The 21,266-nt window shown below is 39.2% G+C and overlaps 1 long non-coding RNA gene across 1 annotated transcript; it reads right to left on the bottom strand.

Moving 5' to 3' along the window:
• Positions 1-1,304: 1,304 nt before the first annotated feature.
• Positions 1,305-19,198, bottom strand: LOC105505774. Its single transcript, XR_001000801.1, has 2 exons — positions 18,651-19,198; positions 1,305-3,231 (listed from the first exon to the last, which is right to left on the bottom strand). It is a non-coding gene; the product is annotated as an uncharacterized LOC105505774 (long non-coding RNA).
• Between the last annotated feature and the right edge of the window lie 2,068 nt (positions 19,199-21,266).

Below are 21,266 nucleotides of genomic sequence, written 5' to 3'. Positions count from 1 at the left end.
TAGGTATAGGGAGCAGATAAGAAATCAAAATATCATCTAGTGATAAATATTGATGTTTATGGATAAATCCAGACTAGACACCCTGGCTTGGCCTATGGTCAGGGCCAAGTTTCCATCTTAACATCTCCCTGCTACACCTACTATGTGCTTTGCTGAAGTGGTGCAAGGGTGAATAGAGCACTAGCATAGGGAAAAAATCCCTGGAAAAAGTGATCCCTGCCTTCAAAAATGTCACTAGACTTTCCAGTTGGTTCTTTTTCATTAAAATAACAATAATTGTTTCTTTTACTGTTAAAAAATTAAATTAAATTATTAAATTAAATCTTCTTTCTAGTCATGGGCAGAGTAGCTGAAAAACCAAATGTGGAGAACTTTCCCCAGTTGTCTCACAGCATGAAGAAGGAAAGAATATTGGTCTGCTAGGAACTCTTGTTTTTCAGCCTATGCAGTATTCTTCAAATATTATTCCCTCTGGGGAACATCAGGGCTAATGCAAGTACACAGTTCAGGCTAATGCTGAGTCCCTTATTTTATCTGCTAAATCAAATCATGTGTAGGAATTAATGTAATCTATCTTTAAATCTAGTTCATCAATATATTTTAAATAAAATTCTGACTGAACATCTCGTAACTTTCTGAGCACCAAGGACACAAAAAATAAATTGGACATGGACACTGACTGTGGTCAACATGATAGAGGTGTGTGAAAATTATTCATACATAACTACATGCAGAAATATTATTATCTATATGCAGAAATATTATTATCTAAGGATCTGATATGAAACGTCTTCATGAGGCAGGGCCATCTTTGGTACCTGCTATGATAAATCTAGTTAGGCAGAATAGATAGGTTTTGTAGAGCCTGAAGCTTATAGAATTTGGAGAATTCTCTTTTTAGAATTCTGAATTCAAAATCAGTCTCAAAAGCAAATATCTAGAATGAGGATAGAAACCACAAGAAAATTGCCAGAGGCTTGGAGATGCAGGCCCCTGGCTTCTGAGATTTCTTGAGGTATTTTCACCTTGTTTCCCAATTCTACCTAGAAGAGTCTATAGCTCCCAGTGACTTGCAGAACTCACAGGAATGTGAAACTGGGGCCTGAAACTTAAGCTTCAATGGTTTCAGGGTAAAATTATTTTGGGGCAAATTTCCAGAGCTTTGGGGTTGGTTGGACCATTCCTTCAAATAATAGAGGCAACTGCAAAAAGGGGGCAGGCCATGGAAGAACTTTATACGGGGTGCTTTGACTGCTTCCTGTACCACCACAAATCTTCAGGGAAAACAGCAAAAGCCACATTAGTCCCACTGTAATTGTGTTTTTTATGGAAACGGGTGAAAACATTAGTTTTGCACCTTGGTTGGTGTGGGATCAAAATAGAATTAAGAGGTATATTAAAACATAAGTTAACTATATCACAGTATCTTAAATGTATGATAAACATAAAGCCATGTGTCACTTCATGTTGGGCATACATTCTGAGAAATGCATCACTAGGCAACTTCATAATGATGTGAACATCACACAATGTACTTTGCAAACATAGATGGTATAGCCTACTACACACCCAGGCTGTATGGTGTAGTCTATTGCCTCTGGGTTACAAGCCTGTACAACATGTTACAGTACTGAAGACAGGAGGCAATTGTAACACAGTGATAAGTATTTGTGTATCTAAACATAGAGAATCCATGATAGAAACACAATATTACAATCTTACGTGACCACCATCATGTATGTGGTCTGTTGTTGACCAAAACATGATTACATGGCACATGTGCAAAACAACATAGCTACCTAACATATTTTCCCAAGATTTGGCACCTTAGAACAACACACATTTATTATCTCCTAGGTCTGTGAGTCAGGAATCTGCACACGGCTTTACTGAGTCCTCTGGTTCAGGGTCCCTTGCAAGGCTGCAGTCAATTCGTTAATTAGTTTTCTGGGATTGCCATAACAAAGCACCACAGACTGGGTGGCTTAAATAACAAAAGTATGTTTTCATACAATTCTGGAGGTCTAGATCAAGGTATCTGCAGGGTTGGCTTGTTCTGAGGCCTCTTTCCTAAGATTGTAGATGACCATTTCCTCTCTGTGTCTTCTTCCTGTGGTCTTTCCTCTATATGTGTCTGTGTTCAAATTTCCTCTTCGTATAAGAACACCAGTCCTATTGGATTAGGACTCATCCTAATGACCTCATTTTAACTTCATTACCTCTTTAATGACTAGGTCTCCAAATAAAGTCATGTTCTGAAGTGCTGGGAGTTAAGACTCCAACATATAAATTTGGGCAGGATGCAGTTTAGTCCTTAACAGCCGGGTTGCAGGTACCTTAAGTCTCCATTGGGGAAAATCAGATTCTAGGCTCACTCATGTAGTTGTTGGTAGGTATTTAGTTCCTCATGGACTATGGACTTGAGGGCCTCAGTTCCTCACTGGTTGTTGGATAGAAGCCACCCTCAGTTCCTTGCCACATGAGCCTCTCCACAAGGCACCTCTCAACATGGCAGCTGTCTTCCCACAGCAACAGGAAACTCTGACACTGCCGGTAATTCATTCTTTGCCATTGTGGTTGAAATGCTCCATCCATCACCCTGAAGTATTAAAAAAAGGCCAACATTTATAAATATATATTTAAACTATCACTGAAACCTTCACTTTTATTTCCCTTGAGGCTTTCCTCTTCTATTTGTGTTGGCCCAGGATCCCAGGAAAAAAATCTAGAAGAAAGGACAGGTAAGTCTTGCTTGGAAACCCCAGGTAGTAAGAGAGTTGGGACTCATCCACCACTAATGGATTGTGGTTTTCACAATGTCTCGGTGGAAAACCTTCTGTGAAGTTGGTGGATATGTATTTACTGCTGTGATGGTCTTGGTAGTTTTTAAGGTGAAGATAATCTGGGTCTCTCTAAAGGCCAAGCTATTTTCCTAATGCTACCATATTTGTATTAGAAGATGCTTCTAGTCTTAGCCACTTTGAGCCAGACTCCCAAGGCTTGATGCTGAGGCTTTATTGCTAGTTCATATGCTTTGCCAAAGATGCCGAAGAGGTAACCTCTTTTTTTCTTTTTTTAACTGCCAAGAGACCTCAGTGGGTATCATCCCAACCCATTGCAGGTCTTAAAAATGAAAGGGATTGAAATCTCTTTCCTTCTAAGGCAGTGATTTGGTCCAATGAAAAACTTTTCCTACTCTCCATTGCGGACCAGTTCTATACAGTGGGGATACTGGAAAGAGATAAAAGACACATTTATACCTTCCTCAGAGAAATAGGTGCCCATTCCCCTTATCTTACATGATTGCCTACAAATAGGAATAGGAAATTGCTACAGACCCAATTTTCCATATTATGGGAATAGACCACTCGACTACAGTGGGTTGTCAGTAAAAGAACAAAATGTTTGAGAGAGTTAAACAGCTGAGCAGCATCCTCAGGCAGAGGGGTACGGACCACGTACAGTCCTGATCACTTACGTAACTTTAGGTCAGGTTATTGCCACAGGTCTCAGCTGGACTATAGCTGGGCTTGTCTCCTTCAGGTTTTTCTGCTGTTAGAAAAAGGGAATTGGTGGAATTGCCATTCCATAAGTGTTCCAGTTTCTCCACAAGAAGATGACTGCCAAGAGCTGTATTTGAAGTGATCTTTTGGCAATTGGAAAACTAACGCGTATGCTGTTATCTCCCTTACTATTACTTTCTGCTTTTTAGAAGTATGTCAGCTGTCTGAGGTGCCTTGGTTCCATTAAATATTCCCTGTTATCCTGTTTTTTTTTTTATTTGACATTTTTTAAGTTTGGGCTCTAATGACAAGAAAGAACAAATCTATTTTTATATGATCACCAACATCCAACCTTGTTCTAAATTTCTATCCCAGGCTTTCATCAAGGCAAAAACTAAACAACCATTCAAATAAACAAAAACCTTACAAATTTTAAGAAAATCTATTGTGCTTGTTCTGCCTTCCAGGCATTGTGCCAGGTGCCAAAAATAGAAAAGTAAATTAAATCTAGTCCCTGCTGTAGAGAAGCTCCCAGTTTAATGGTGGGAAAAAACATGTACTCATGGTAAAGTACATAACGACTCAATTAATATTTGAGTTTCTACTCCGTTCAGGTTTCTGTGGCTTCAAAAATGAACACAACAGACATGAAGCCTGCCTACATGTAGATTAGAGTTTGTCAGAGAGAGCAACCATTGAACTATTTATTACAAGCATGATCAGTGTCTCCATGGGGAAAAAAAATGAAGCCTTAAGAAAACGTTTAACAGGGGCACCACTTCTAATTGGAAGGGCAGAACAAATATTCATTTGGAAATAGTAGATGCAATTGGGGATAAGGTGGAGAAAGAGGCTAGGTGGGAGAGTTCCAAAATAGCGTGTGCAAAAGACCCTTGACACTGGAAAGAGAAAGATGTGTCCTGAAACTACAGGTAAGCTATCACGGCAGGAGTAAAAATGAGGCAGGATAGTGGGCATGGTTGCATGGGTTAAAATCTTAAGAGTAGCTGAGTTCTCTCAAGTATAAAGACATGTCAACGTCAATAACTTATTTTTTCTTTTTTTTCTTTTTTTTTAGATGGAGTCTCACTCTGTTGCCCAGACTGGAGTGCAGTGGTGTGATCTCAGCTCACTGCACCCTCTGCCTCCCAGGTTCAAGTAATTTTCCTGCCTTAGTCACCTGAGTAGCTGGGACCACAGGTGCACACCACCATGCCTGGCTACTTTTTGTTTGTATTTTTAATAGAGATGAGGTTTCACCATGTTGGCCAGGCTGGTTTCAAACTCCTGAACTTAAGAGATCCACCTGTCTTGGCCGGGCGCGGTGACTCAAGCCTGTAATCCCAGCACTTTGGGAGGCCGAGACGGGAGGATCATGAGGTCAGGAGATCGAGACCATCCTGGCTAACCCGGTGAAACCCCGTCTCTACTAAAAAATACAAAAAACTAGCCAGGCGAGGTGGCAGCGCCTGTAGTCCCAGCTACTCGGGAGGCTGAGGCAGGAGAATGGGGTGAACCCGGGAGGCAGAGCTTGCAGTGAGCTGAGATCCGGCCACTGCACTCCAGCCTGGGCGACAGAGCGAGACTCCGTCTCAAAAAAAAAAAAAAAAAAAAAGATCCACCTGTCTCGGCCTCCTGAAGCGCTGGAATACAGGCATGAGCCACTGTGCCCAGCCAGGAACTTCTTTAAATGATGAAACAATTGTACAGTTTGCCTGTGTTGCTGGAGGTATTTATTTCTTCAATAAACACTTATTGAATGTTATTTATGTGTGGATTCTCTGGTACACACTGAGAATAAAAAGATGAGTAACATAGAATCTATCACATCAAGTGGTTTGTACTGCAATGGAGGAAGATAGATGTAATAAAAACAGAGATGAGAAAACAATTCTATGTTCATATTGTTTAAAGAAGGAGTGCACTTCTTAGGTAGCTATTAAAAGATTTATGGCCCAAATCAAGTCTAAAAAATAATAAGGGAGCACTAACTGGCTGTGGAACTCCAATCTGGTGATGCATCAGAATGTTCTGGGCAAGTTTGTAAATTGCAAATTCCTGAGTTCCTCCTTAGATCTAGTGGATTTTAATTTGTGGAAGTGAGACCCAAGAATCTGTAATTCTTCTTTTTTTTTTTTTTTCTGACAGGTTTCACTCTTGTTGCCCAGGCTGGAGTGCAGTGGAGGATCATGGGCTCATGACTCATTGCAGCCTAGCTTTCTCAAGTAGCTGGGACTACAGGTGCATGCCACCACACCCAGCTAATTTTTTGTATTTTTAGTAGGGATAGGGTTTTACCATGTTGCCCAGGCTGGTCTCGAACTCCTGGGCTCAAGCAATCTGCCTGCCTTGGTCTCCCAAATTACTGGGATTACAGGTGTTAGCCACCATGCCTGGTAGATTTAGAATTCTAAAAAGCACTCCCAGTGATTCTGCATATATTCTGCAAATGGCATTTGGGAACCATTGAAGAAGAGCATGGTATCTGTGAAGCCACAGTGACGTCTTTCTAAACATGTTCTTCAGGTTGTTAATAGATGACCTGGGGAAAAAGAAGGATTCAGTGGTATAATCAGTTGAATTACATCTCCCTCCTCAAATTCAGATGTATGTTCTAAACCTCAGTACCTCAGAATGTGACCTTATTTGGAGACAGGGTCTTTACAGAGGTAATCAAATTAAAATGAAGTCGTTAGATGGACTCTAATCCACTATGACTGGTGTCTTTATAAACAGGTGGAATTTGAAGATAGACACTTATATGGGGAGAATGCCCTGTAAATATGAAATCAGCCATCTACAAGCCAAGGAGGAAGGCTTCGGACAGGGCTGCCAACACTTTGACTTTGAACTTCTAGCCTCCGGAACTGTGAGACAATACATTTCTGTTGTCTAAACTACCCAGTTGTTACTTTGTTAAGGCAGCGCTCAAAAATGAACACAAGTGGCTAAGTTAAAGAGAGTTATGAATAAAATGATTTCTCTGCTGCAGGGGATCCAGAAGCTTGGATGTGCTCTGTCGCCCTCTGAGAGCTCATAGCATGTGCATCTCATCCCGAATCTGAGTGCAGAGTGCTTTTTGTTTGGCATAGAGCATTTCATGAGACTGTTGTTCTGTGGTTCTGACTCAGAGAAACGTTGAGTTTATTTCCCCTAAGGAAGCAGCCATGCCCTGGGTCTCACAGCTGCAGAAAGTTCAGCTTCATGGGACTGAGCTACTTTCAGGAAATAAGGATGCAGGTGAAAATTTTTGATTACATTTAGTTCAAATCCATCACACCTCCTGGGGGCAGAGCGGAACAGCTTCAAGGAAATAACCTACTGGAAATGATCTGGAGTCATTTTTCTTGATCCACGAATCCTTTGATTCCTGTTACTTTACATCTGCGACTCAGAAGCAGCCATTTGAGGAGAAAAAAGCCAAGAAGTACTAGGTTGTCTCCCTTAGTGGAGTGGTTCAGGAAATGCAGGAGAAAAATATGCAAGGGTGATTTTATCAAATTGAATACACCACGCAGATTTGCCTTCGGAGCACTCCATTTATTCCTACTATTTGCTCAGACCTTGACAAACTGATCCATCTGTCTTGAAATGGAACACTGGGAGAGAAATGGACCATAGTTATCGTCAGTGGTTAAAAAAGTAAGACTAGCCGGGCGCGGTGGCTCAAGCCTGTAATCCCAGCACTTTGGGAGGCCGAGACGGGAGGATCACGAGGTCAGGAGATCGAGACCATCCTGGCTAACATGGTGAAGCCCCATCTCTACTAAAAACTAAAAAAAAAAAAAAAAAAAAAAAAAAAAAAACTAGCCGGGCGAGGTGGCGGCACCCGTAGTCCCAGCTACTCGGGAGGCTGAGGCAGGAGAATGGCGTAAATCCGGGAGGCGGAGCTTGCAGTGAGCTGAGATCCGGCCACAGCACTCCAGCCTGGGTGACAGAGCGAGACTCCGTCTCAAAAAAAAAAGTAAGACTAAAGATTTAACTTGTGTATTTCAGTTATCAAACATGCACACATAGAGTGAAGGAAATGTGAACTGGATGAACACAAGCTTCCTAAACATTTGCGAAATTGCAATACTTCAACTTCTTACTTATCTGATGTGTTTTATATTATTTAAGGCTAAACTTATAAAAATTTCAGATTTGCTATTTGATCTATGGTTGTGACAAGTATTTGTGTCTATGTCTGGTGAAAACTTGGGATCATGCAGACAAAACATTCATCAATCCTTGTTTCATATTTTTAGGTCACTATCAACAAACTCTACCCACCTCTCACAGCTCATTTCAGTTCTCGTCTCTCTCCTGCAGTCCTTACAACCATCCCTGCAGACCCAGTGATCTCTCACCGTGATAACTCATTCAACATGTATTGCCAGTTTCCACAGACCCCATAACCAGTGCCCAAAACCAGTGGCCACTTCCAACCAAAATGCAGTTTCACTGGCTTGACTTCCAGAGTTCCTGATTTATTAGAGCTGGGTAAGTTGAAAAAGTCTGTGTTATTAACAGGTGAGTCTGATGGTCAATTCCACCTGAGAATCAAAACAACTCATTTGGTATTTACCCTATAATGTCTTATACTGCAAGTGAGTCTGTCTCATCCTAGGCCATCCTTTCCTTAACTGAATTGATGTTTTTAATTGAAAAATCATGTTTTTGAATGCTGAAAAGTTATTTTAATGCTATTTTTCAATTTGTATAAGTATACTATTGATTCTTTATTAAAGTTGTTATCTGTCTCTTCTGGAAGTTCTATTTTACTAGGAGAATATCCATCTTGGGGCATGGGTTGTTGTTATTCCTCAATCTGGCTGCTGGGTTCCCTTTGGGTGTTTATTATTTTAACTGCCTGCCCCTGGTTCTAGTTACCTGGATTAGCTCTGAGGGCACTTGAGTTACTGGAATGGCGGGAGATACAACAGTCTCAGGCCTGGTTAACAAATCATCTGTACAAGGTATAAGGAGAAGACACTTCTCTACAAAGCTGCAACATGTTTGACCAGCCTCAAGGGCAGAGAGGATCTGAGCCTATCTGTTCCCCTCCCTCCATGCCCCTCCGAAGCCAAGGAGACTAGCAAGTACCCCCAAGATCATCTCATCAATCTGGCACATTGTCCTATTAGAGATTTCACCAATCTGTCTCTCAGGGCCACACCCTCTGGACCCTGGGAGATAGCGCGGTGCTCTGATTCTTGCCCCAGGTTCATGACTACTGCTGCATAGAAATCAACTCATTGTCAGCTTTCTCCAACTAAACCTCCACAGATGGGAGGCCTTGCATGTGACCTCTAGGCTCCCCCCATTACCCTGTCCTAAAAGGTACTCTGCTTAAGATAGATAACTGGAAGTTGATTAGAATTAGAATGGAAGACTCATGGGGAGCTGCAGCACAGGCACTCAGGATGCAGTTTCCACAAAATACCCTCATTGCCTAACCCAGTCTACTGTAAGAAAATACCTTCGATGGGATAATTTATAAACAACAGAAATTTATTGCTTACACTCCTGGAGGCTGGGAAGTCCAAGATCAATGTATTGACAGATTCAATGTCTGATGAGCGCTCACTCTCTGCTTCAAACGTGGTGTACCTTGTTGCTGCACCCTCCCATGGCAGAAAGGACAAATGAGCTCCCCCAGTCCTCTTTTATGAAGATACTAATTCTTATTATTATAACAGCATTCATGAAGGTGGGGTTTTCATGACTTCATTAACCCCCAAAGGCCCCACCTTTGGAACCTAATCACGATTACTTTGGTGATTAGGTTCCAACATATAAATTTTGTGGGGATAAAAACATTCAGTTTATAGCATCACATAGACTCACCATGCCTCCCTTTCTTTAATTTGAAAACAGATAATAACCTCTACATAAAACTGGCATTTAAATCACAGCTACCACTTATTGTACGTTCTTTCTGTGACAGGCACCCTGCTATGTACTTTACATGCATTAGTGCCAAGTAAGATAATTTGAATAATTCACCTGGCATGTTACCTGGTACAGGTGGGTGCACCGTACATGCCCATTGTTCTCTTTTGGTGTTGCTTTTAGCTGCTGACCTATATGGGAATAGGTATTGTCTTGCACCTTTTTACTGTCCCCTTCTCCCTACTGCTCTTCGTACCCTACCTTGCATCGGAGCTCTTGACGTATTTCTTGGTTGACTAGCTGAATAGATCGTGTCCTTCTAAATGACAATTTCCTATTTTTTTCTATACTTGGTAAACTCAGTTAATTTTACTTGTTTCTAAAAGGCCTAGCTAAAAGTTTATTTCTTTTGCAAAACTATAGGTAATATCTCTTGTCTGATAGAATATCACCTATACCTTTCATAGGTTATTTAACCCCAATTCTACCTCATATTCAAGTCGCTTATGCCCATGAACTATATTCCTTACTGGAATATATCTCTGTTCTGTTCCAAGTTGAGAAGAGCCTAGAATTTCTCTTTTAAAATTCTTCCTCTGAAACTTAGGATAATTATCATAGAAAACAAGAACTGGAGGAATCCTCCCTTCATTTCTTTCAGAGAAAACCCCATCAAATTAGATGGGAAGAGATCATGTGAAGCAAGACAGCTTTGCAAGTTAGAAGGTGTATGTGCAGAAAGAAAATGATAGAACATTCTGGTTAATGTGTTGTGTTAATCTATCTTGGGCATCTTGCTCTCGCTTGTACTTTTTTAGGTGAGTTTTTCCACTAATGTTCATATGCTTGTCTACTCAAATTAGCATTTTCATCTCAATTGACTCAGATTAAAAAAATTAATCAATATTTATAGTACAGGCAACTCATATCTTAAAAAAGCTTTCATTTATGGTGAATTGTATTTTGGAGTACAGCTTTTTATGAGTTGGAATTGAGCTCTAATGTATTGCCAACAGTTACCTATACAGTAGGTGTTAGGGTTTTGCTTAGTATAATCTACATTCCTTCATTGTCTGGTGTGGGCTCTGCCCTGTGTTAGGAACTTCTAAGAAGCAGATTTGAGTCTCTTTCCTCAAGTGATTAGAAGTCTACAGAGGGCCGGAGGCAAGAGCATGAATTTGGAACAGCCCAGACACCAGGTTTTGAGTCCTGAAATACCACCCACACACCCTCTGGACCAATAATGAGTCTGATACATAACAAACTTTTAATGTATATTAACTCTTATAATTGGTAAGGGAATAAAGTTCTTGCAAAATTTTGCTACAGTGCTTGCTCCTGGAAGACAAGGTCCCAGTTTTGTTTCTTTTAGAAAATTCCACAATGTCCAGCACAGTATTATTACAGGTGTTGCAGCTTACCCCTTTCAGAGTGTGAAGTTATCACTGGAAGGTGGTTGCCCCATCAGGAAATACATTTCTAAACCACTTTGCACTTAGGTATGGTTGTGTGTTTTGTTAATTCCAAGAGCAAGTGAGTAGAAGATGACGAAAAACAGGTACATTTTCTCAAATTTCTTTTCTCTTGTCTTGGATAAATGCAGAAGATTCTGAAGCTCTAGAAGATGAAACACAGGATGAAAGGATTCTGGCTGCCCGAATCCTGTAGTTGCTCACATTGCACTGCTTCCATGAATAAAAATTATACCTTTAAGGTTTTAGGCCATTGTGATTTGGGGGTTTATTTATGACATCAGCTTGCATTGCCTTAACTAATATTGCTATTCAACAAATTTGTTGAAGAAATAAATGAGCTGTATAACTAAATCACCCCAAATACAATGCTATTTAGTACCTAAATATGGATGTATAATAAACCCATTGATCTTATTTCATCAATCTGTCTGTGGTCTCATTACAGCCAATCAGAATTTAAAGTGAGGCAGTGAGATGGAATAGCTCTGAGGCAATATAGTGCCTTTTTCTTTTTATATTTTTAAAAATACATCAAACCTTTGTTTTAAAAAAGAAGTAACCAAAAGAACATCAGAGTGAAATGGGGGTTCTTGTACATGTTGGACTGTTTCATCTTAGTCGTGAACTAACAAATTAAACAGAAAGCGTTCATATGTTTTCTGTTCAAGGTACTATGTATTTTGACTTTTAAAAACATGTGGGATTGCAAAATACTGTCAATAATTCCCTTACTGAACTAAAAGAGAATTAGAAAAGGCTGCTAATAGCTTTTGTATTTAGAAATGTAATGTCTTCCAGTGAGTTATTTCATGGGTGAAGTGTCTGGAATTGCTTCTGAATACTGGATTGCAGATATTTTTCTTTCTTTCTTCTTCTTTTTTTAACTAAGAGAACTTAAACATGATATTAAAAAAACATTTTATCTTGTGGTAGAAATGTCAGCCACATTTCAATTCACTCTTAGGCTTCCCCTAAAAGGAATGACTTTTATGCATAACAATAGCCTTGTTTTTATAAGTGGTTGGTAATATCTGCAAATGTGTAAGGCATTCATTTTCCAGGAGCTCTTTTCTCCCTGGTAACACACCAGGAAATATCAGAGTGTTGTTATTTGAATTCTTTCTTGTGCTCTGACTCCCAGATGAATTGAAATTCAACTTCACAGTCAAATGAGTAGCCATTTAAAGCTCAGGTGTGTATTTCTTAAGACCTCTCAAAGGATATATAACTGCTTATATCTTTCCAAAAGACAGCAAACTGAATTTTAATTGGATCTTGCCTCTCCCAAGAGATCATTATACTTCTACTCTGAGGCCATATATTATAAAGCTTCAGTATGAATTGGAACATGAAGGCCATGTTTCAGTTTAGTGTTTAAAGCTGAAGTTATAACAGCTGACACTCTAGTCATTTCAGCAACACCCCCAATCAAAATTTTACTTAGTTTGAATCTCTTTAAAAAAATGAACATACACACAAGCATGCACACATACACACACACGTGTATAACTTGCATGTCAAAATTATGTAAACTTTCAGATTATTAAAAAAGTTTCTTTTTTAAGGAAATAAGTCTCAAATGGTACTAGTTCCAAATTTTTCTTGTCTCAACCCCACCTTGACCTTGTCAGATGGATTTTAAAAAATGAAGCAGTAGAAAAATTTATACACACACACACACACACACACACACACACCCCAAAGACCTGCTGACTCAGAACTGGATCTGGAATATCCTTTTGAGACACAGAATGAATATTTTCGTCAGATGGTATAGAAGACCACTGATGCATGCATGAGCACTCTTGGAGCTGGTCTCCCTCTGATCTTAGAAACTGACAAGACAACATCTAAAAGCAAACCAAAAGACTTGCGGAACCTAATTCACCAACTCTAAATAACACAGCTATGTGCTTCTCTGTTCTTCATAGTTTAAGCATCCATGGAAATTTCCAGAGGTAAATTAAGACGATGAGGACCAATGTTAAAAATACTGTGAAAACATCCCAGAGCATGCTGAAGTGTGGAATTCATACTTTCAAACTCCTAAGGGACAGTCTTATGCCTCATAAGGAGGCATAAGACCTCCTTATGGTCTTGCCTTATACCATAACAAAGTGGACCTTTGTGTATTATATGTAGTTAAGACTAGTTTTTTTTTTTTTATATATTTTCTTCCTGAAAAATACATAGGTTTATTCCAGATTTGAATGTTTTAGATTTTTTTCCCTTAAATTTGCAGACAGAGACATGAATCGGGAACAAGGTCCCAGAGTAGAGAATATGTCTCTTAGTTTTTCTGAGACATAGTTTCTTCAGTTGTAACATTAGGAGATTGAAGTAAGTAGTCTCTAGAACAGTTAGTGTTATAACATTTTATGGTTCTACATTTCAAGTGGCTTTAAAAAAATTATTTATGTAAGACTCAATTACTAGTCAGCATATATCCCTAGATTTCAGCATTTTTCTGCTATGATGTAGCAGAATATTTGGATTACGTACTCAGTACACTCAGTACTGGAATCTTAGACAGGCTTCAGTTTGCCTATTTATTTCTACTTAATTATCTTCCACTAAATTTGCTTCTCTTTTATTAAAGTTTTTTTTTTTTTAATTGTATCAACATCTTAGTTATGAGGCTCAAAATCTTGAAGTTTTCTTCAATTGTTTATGCTCGTTCACCCCTAACATTAGATCAATCACACGGTTCTTTTGGGTGCACCTCTGTGAAGGGTAAGACTACTTTTACAAAACAGAATTGTAGAATTGGAAGTGATTTCATTTCACTGGCTCACCAATATTGTAGAATTACATTGACGATCTGAAGAAATATATCCACCATTTCCCAAGGAAAAAAACACATATACAATTTTTCATGTAATTTCCAGGGATTCAAAGACTTCCTAAAGTTCTTCCATGGATATCAGATTAAGAATCCCTCATATAGGCCAAACGTTTTCAAAGTCAGAATTTCACTCAATAACAACCCTCACAGGTGGCTCTCTAATTCTGCATCTAGTGACTGAAAATGCTCATTTCGGGCACGTTCTCTTCCCTTATTTGTAATGAAACTCTTCTTGTTGGAGAACTTATTTGGGGTTAAAATATTTGCCCCAGTTGACCACAGGTCTTCAGTATTTGAAGGTATCTCCAAATCCCACACAAATCTTCTATTTTTCATGTTAAATATTTACCATCTCTTTGTGTCTTTTATTGCATGGCTTCCAGACTCTTTCCTATCCTGGTCAATTTCCTCTAGATAGTCCTTAAGTGTCTTAACTTAATTTTGGTTCATTGAGATGAATAACATTTTTTATACTTGATATGAATAACCAATGCAAAGTTCTTGGAAAATTTCATTTCGGGCACAGAGGAAAGGACTTGAGCTGCCTAACATTGGCTAACATGTTGGTTTTGATCTTTGCTAGCCATTTTGACTTAGTGTTGGTTACTTAATATCCTCCATTTTTTTCATCTGTAAAATGGAAATAGTTATACCTTCACTGTAAGTTTGTTATTTTAGCAGATACTAGGTATTCAATAAATGGTATATATTATTTCTACTATTAATTCAGATTATTTGGGATATTTGGGAAGAAACGTCATATTGAAGACAGACAAATACAGTTTCTAAACTATTTTTAACCAATATTAAACTTAGTCTTTCCTACCACAAAGTCATGATATTATTTTTATTGAAGTACAAAATGTGATAATTACTTAATATTGCTAAATTGTTTTATATTGGGTTTGGCTCATATGACAGGCTTATGAGATATTGCTGAGCTCTGATTCCATTATTCAGTATGTGTTACCTGTCCTTCTTAGTCTTGTGATCTTCAGGCAGGTGTACAGGCAAGGACCAAGCTCACAAAGACACATTAGCCACTTTTTCCAGAGTTGACATTAATTCACTAAACGACTTTCTATTGTGACCAGAGTTTGTAATGTACCTTGCTGACAAAATGATACTAAGCACGTGGGATTTCCCTGACCTAATTATTTAGATAAAAAAGTGGGGGGCGGGGGGAAGGAAAGAAAGAAAATGACATTGGTGTGAAATGATTTGTTTTGTGTGAGCTCATGTTGACTCAGTTGTTGAACTAAATCCTTTTCAAGTCCCATAGTGATAAGAAAACTATAGGAAGAAGGCAGGGCTGTACCTTATTTGCACAGAGTCAAACAGATTTTGAGGTCCCTAAATGTGTAATAGATCAATTCTTTGACTTGCAGATCAGAGTGAAAACAATTTCAAGGGCAAATAAAAGGAGGAAGTCCGGCTCTTCAAAGCATGGTCTCATTCCCTCGCACATAATTTGGCTCTTATGTTCTTCCAGAGAACTTGTACAGAGCATGGCATGGCAGTGGGGCTCATCAGAAGGAAAAGTGTGGGTGGCTGGGTGTGAGGCTCCTCTCCTTGCCCAGACCCTCTAATCCTCTCCGAGGTCAGGGACAGGAAAAATAATAAAGTAGACATTCATTCCTTCCAAGAGACTTGCTAAAAGGAAACTCTCTGAGAAACCCTTTGGCTATTTTTATGAATGAATTTTTTTTTTTTTAAGTTTTTAGATGAATTTTCCAAATACCTTTTAGTCTGAGAGAAAGAAGGAAAAAAAAAAAAAAAGACTCAATGCTAATACCCTTCGCATGAGCTCTAGTTTGCTCTTGCCTCCAGCTGTTGAATGAGTTAGGGTCATATTTGGAAGGACAGCTCATTCTGTTTGGAAGGTCATGCAAGGGAGTCCGGAAGAGGAGGGGCGTGGAGATGCCAGACAGAAGGGCGAGCCAGCAGACACACGTGGACAGGGCTGCAGCCAGCTCCTCTTACTCTTGGTGTGTCACTGCCTGCAATGGAATCCAAGGGTCTGCCGTCAGGAGTGCAGGAGTACTGTGACCTCTCTTGGAACCTGGTGGTGAAGTCTCCTAGAAAGCATGTTTACTCGGGGTCCCTGATCCACAACAGGAGCCTTCGCTTTGAATTTAGATTAATTGTCTGTTAGTATAATTGAGTGCACCTTCCCATCCCTGCCATCTACAAGTAAACTGACAGTCAAAACATTTTCCTTTTATTAGAGTCTGTTCTAAAGTTGTAAGGCATGATGAGATGTAGGACATGAAAGGTTTTACGTTCTCCAGAGGAAGATGCAATATCCAATCAATATATTTCTCTTATCTTAACCTGATATCTTATTTAAAGCAAATAACAAGTGTCCAAAAACGTCTGGCTCTATTTTCCTGGATAAAATGCAGGAATAAATTAAATTCCCACAATACATAAACTCTCTACACAAATTAGCACATGGAAAAAGGCGTACATAAAATGAAGCTAACCCCCATGAGAACACTTATAAATGGTATCCTAAGATATAGCAAGGAATTAATTTAGCTCTCTAAAAACTTACTACCTAGGAATACATTAAATTAAGGAAGAATTTGACTCATTTGGAAAGGTGACCCTTTTACATCATCTATAGTATTTATATATTTTTTAAGATGAGGGTCTCACTATGTTGCCCAGGCTGATCTTAAACTCCTGGGCTCAACCTGTCCTCTTGTCTCAGCCTCCTAAATAGCTGGGAGTACAGGTGCATGTGCCACCATGCCCGGTCTTATACGCTTATGTTTTTAAAATGATGCCTATCAAGTAGTGTGGCCAAAACATGCTATTTTTTATTCTTTTATCAATAAAAGTTTATTTTATTTTATTTTTAATTGACACATGATAGTTGTACATATTTATGAGGTACAATGTGGTGCTTTGATACAGGCATACCGTACGTAATAATCAAACCAGAGTATTTATCATATCCATTACCTCATATATTCATCATATCCTTGTGGTGAGAACATTCAAAAGCCTCTCCTCTAGCTATTTTGAAATAGACAATGCAATGTTGTCAACCACAGGCACCCTACTGTGCAACAGAGCACCAGAGTTTATTCCTATTTAACTGTAACTTCTTACCCATTGCCCAATCTCTCCCTATCTCCCCCTGCTCCCCTTCCCAGTCTATTTCCATTCTCAGGTTCCTAATCTGAAAAAAATGCGCCTAGTTTCTGTCTTGCATACTTGTGAGTCTCAGCGATACCATCCATATACGCACACAGTTCTCAGTGCAGGAGTTGCCCTCCGCAAGTGACAATTAGCCATTCCTCTATTTGAAAGACAGTCAGACACAATGGCCTGGGGTACTTGCCTTGTGGATGCTCTGCAATTTCTAAGCAATTCTGCTGCAGAAGCACTACGGGGGGACACCCCCTCTCCAGGTGAAACTGCGTTGTAATGAACGCGTTTTGATACTTTGGTCATCAGTTTCCCTTGAGTTGGTCCCACATTGAAACTGTCACAAGCTCACATCCCTTAATCTTAAGAAATACTGTTTCTTAAATTTTAGAGATCATGGAAATGATCAATTCAAAGTAGTTTTCCTCCTGTTCCATCTGGGATTTATAAAGAACTTCAGCCTTTCCTAAATATGAGACAAAAAGGTCTGACAGCAAGTGACTTTAGAGAGATCTCTGGCTCAGAAAAGGCTACCAGAGTCCAGGAGATGGTTGGAAAGAGGGGCCCATATGAGAATTCTGTGTTTATTTTCTCCTTAGGTGAATGCCTTTGCTGATAATGTTTCCAGGCACCACTGGGCAGTGAGTCATTTTTGGCCCTACCCACTTCACTTAAGAGATACAAACTGAATTTAAAACCCAGATATCTGAGGAAGGCCATCTCATGTTCCTTCAGGGAACCCACAGCCCCAGCAGCAACAAAAGGTGGAAGGAAGTAGAGAAGGAGACCCAGAAAACTGCATGCATTAACTAGAGTTTTCATTAACAGAGTTGAAAAAAGAAGAACATTTCAAATTTTAAATTCTTCTCCCAATTCCTGTACCTGGCTCTTTAAGGTTATACAAATCAGAGGATTCCACTGTGGGGGATAAATGTTTTGAAGAAGTAATCCATTGATCACTTCCTCTCACTTGACATGTTTAACTAGATGGAATCAATACTCCTTAGCCTAGCAATGGGTTTTCTAAAAATACAAAAAAAAAAAAAAAACAAAACAAAACAAAACAGTAGCACAATTGGATGTTGTAAGGTATCTTAGGATAAAAGGATCCTGTAGACAAATTCCTTCTTTATCCCTTACCCCACCTGGAGCACCTTTGATTAAAAGTCAGATCTGTATGGATGTATGAAGTCACTGAATTCATGGAGGTCAGGGCACAAAGAATTCTTTTTTTTTCGTTTTTCAATGCATTTACTTGTCATCCAACACCTGCCCTAATGACACACATGGAAACAAAGAATCTTGAGGTTTAAACTGAGCGCAAGAAATTGAAAATGTAACTATGTAAAACCTCAAAAGTCCCACCCATTTTTTAAAATAATTTGCTTAATTCAAGCATATTTAAGAAATAGTGCGCCTGTCTAACACATTTGTATTACATTAACACAGTAACACAGCCTACTTGCAGGTTTTATTTCTTGCAGTTCAATGAGTACAGTATTTCAAGTGGAGAACTCGAACAGACACAAAGGCTTTTTTTTTTTTTTTTTTTTAACCCTTCAGAGAAAATATGCAGGGGCAATCACCACTTCTTCATTTTGACTGTCACCTGGATTCACAACCGTGCAGCCAAAGACAGTTTCAGATGGGCGGATGGCCCTAGCAGTTAATAGGGATGAGAGTGGGAAAAGAAACAAATGAATACTGTTTTCTGTGTAAGCAAATAAAAAGGCAGAGGAAATAAAAGGAATGAGTCAGTCATGGGGTTGAATCATCAAGTCCCTCTAAACATACCTTGACTTTCCCATGCAGGGGTCTATTTCCCTGATAGCCAGTTCAGTGTGGATACTCATGCCGACGAGCTTAAGAATGTTTGCCTGTCAGAGATAAATACTGCATTTCTGCCTGCTGCACACACAGTTGCTGGAACCTGACAATGCCATGTACGAGTGTAATAAGCAATCATGAAATAGTGAAGGAGTCAGGGCTCTTGAATTACACTTGCTTTATATGGGTTGAATTGCACATCTAGGGCAATGTTTGGCCAAGTGAACAGGGCATGCAAAGACCTCGCTTCCTCTCTGTGCTGTGGGGAAGTGAGACTGTGCCGGGCCTGCAAACACGGTGAGGAAGAATCTGTTTGAATGCTTACTGCTGAATGGTGCTGGGCATTGTCAGCTTTTGTTTACTTCATCTTACATGTGAAGATCGCAGCTGTTCCTTTCAGTAAAAAGAAGTAGGAGAATGTAGCAACCAACCTCACATTTTTCCCTCCTCCAAATGTTTGTGGAGCCCAACAGCTGTCTTTGCAAATCCTGTCACTCAGGATTGGAATGGTTCTACATAATCAAGAATGGAGTGGTGAGGTTGAGATTGTTGGCTGGCTTGAGGTGGCAGGTGGGAATGAACTGTTCTCTTAATGGGCTCACTTAAAAAAGAAAAAAGAAAGTTTAAAGGAGGCGATGTAGGAAAGTTGAACACACACGTCTTATATTTCATACATATAGGTCTGAATGGCTGTGAAGCATGAATTCACTGCTTGTTAGAATTGTAAGGGATTTGAAAGGTCCTCTTGTCTAGGAGTTTTCAAATTATTTTTAGCAGCAGAAATTTTTTTCCGCCCCTCAAATGAAATCTTAGACTAGGGATATCGTGTGATAAATGAAAATACTTACATAGAATAAGTGGGAGCATCAATGGAAAACTGGGCTGGATATAAGAAAAGTAACTTCAGTAAAAACCCGGGAGGTGGAGCTTGCAGTGAGCTGAGATCTGGCCACTGCACTCCAGCCTGGGTGACAGAGCGAGACTCCGTCTCAAAAAAAAGAAAAGTAACTTCAATAACAAATGAACTCAGTTCTGGGAACAGGGTAGGAGTCATGAGGACTGAGGCAAGTTGGATGTGCTTGGAGAGGACGAGTGCTCCTCCTCCTCAGCACAGCCATGGGCGGCCTAACGATGTTTTGGTCAAGAAAGACTGCATGTATGATAGTGGTTCCAGATTATAATACTGTATTTTTATCGTACTTTCTCGATGTTTAGATACAGAAATGCTGACCATTGCAATGCACAGGAATGCCCTAGGATGGCAGCCAAAGCCTTCTGTCTCGCACCCGGCTCATTTTCCTAAAAAATATGTGCATTTAACATTGTTTTTCATCCCCCAAGAATGGGGTATCAACAGAATCTATAGGACCAAGACTTAAATGAAATGAATCAAGAGTAACACAAACTCTAGCAATTTTAAATTAGAAATTCAAGGAAAGCTTCATAAAATTTTCATAGAAATCTGTCCCAATTCACCTAGCCCATTTCAACTGTAGTGTAGAATTCTGTTGTTAACAGCCTTAACATCTTTTTTGGGATTTTTGCAAATATGAGTACAGTTTACGTCATCTACTCTCACCCAATAGATTAAATTCCAGGAGTCTGGAATACAGAAAAAAGGAAAAAAAGAAAAACTTATAAAGAGAACAACAGAAAAATCAGCTAAGTCTGAGCAGTTTCAAGAGACATCCTGATTTTTTAAAAATACGCGGAGACTATCCAGTTATCTCAGATTCCTGGTTCATTTTCCACTCAAAAGTTAGGTCAGGCAGCATCTGAAATAACAGTCCTTGATTATCTCTGGTTTTGAAAAACAGAAGAATACAACAGATCGCCTCTGCTCAGTCAACCAAGTTCTTGTGTTTTAGTTACCCTGACATCAACTTCAGGTGAAGGAAGAATGTTTACATATCAAAGTGGATAATATTTCATGCTTGTGGAAGGCCCTTCTTCCTCTGTTTTTCTGGCTGTGCAGGCTGCAGCCAGAACCAGGCTGACCTCTGCCTGTTTTAAAGGAATTTGACTTATGGACTGGCTCCAACACAAAATGAATATTCATTTTCCAGAAGAGGTACAAAACATCCCCTGTTATTAATAACCTACAGCACCTCTCTTCTTCTCATTTCATACATACAAGCAGAACTCGACTTTCACTCATATTATAGTTGATTTTTTTAACACGATAAGAAGTGGAGAATGACAGAATTTTACTCAAAGAATCTTTTTTGTATTTAGTTTTTTTTTTTTATTCAGTGGTTATGAAAAGCAGAATTATGTCTTACTCATTGAAATCTTTTGAAATGCTTTTAGACTTTCCTCAAATCTTTTAGATCACAATAAAGGAAATCAATAGCCATCTTTCCAGGTGAAAGGAGTTGAACCAGCTAATGCATCACTCATTCTGATTAACCAATTTGAAGGCAGGCAGGCAGTTAAATATTTGCTATAATTCATTCTTGAGTGGTTATGCATGCTTCAGTGGCAGATTTTATTTAATAAATATCAATAACCGTGGCAATGCTCAAGGAGGAAAAACAAAAACAAACTATAAAATTATAATTTAGGTGTCTCTTTTATTAAAAG

This window comes from Colobus angolensis, unplaced genomic scaffold, assembly GCF_000951035.1.
Source record: "Colobus angolensis palliatus isolate OR3802 unplaced genomic scaffold, Cang.pa_1.0 Scaffold10, whole genome shotgun sequence".
NCBI lineage: Eukaryota > Metazoa > Chordata > Mammalia > Primates > Cercopithecidae > Colobus > Colobus angolensis.
Note: the sequence above shows the minus strand (reverse complement) of the source record. Positions and strands in the feature narration are given on the sequence as shown.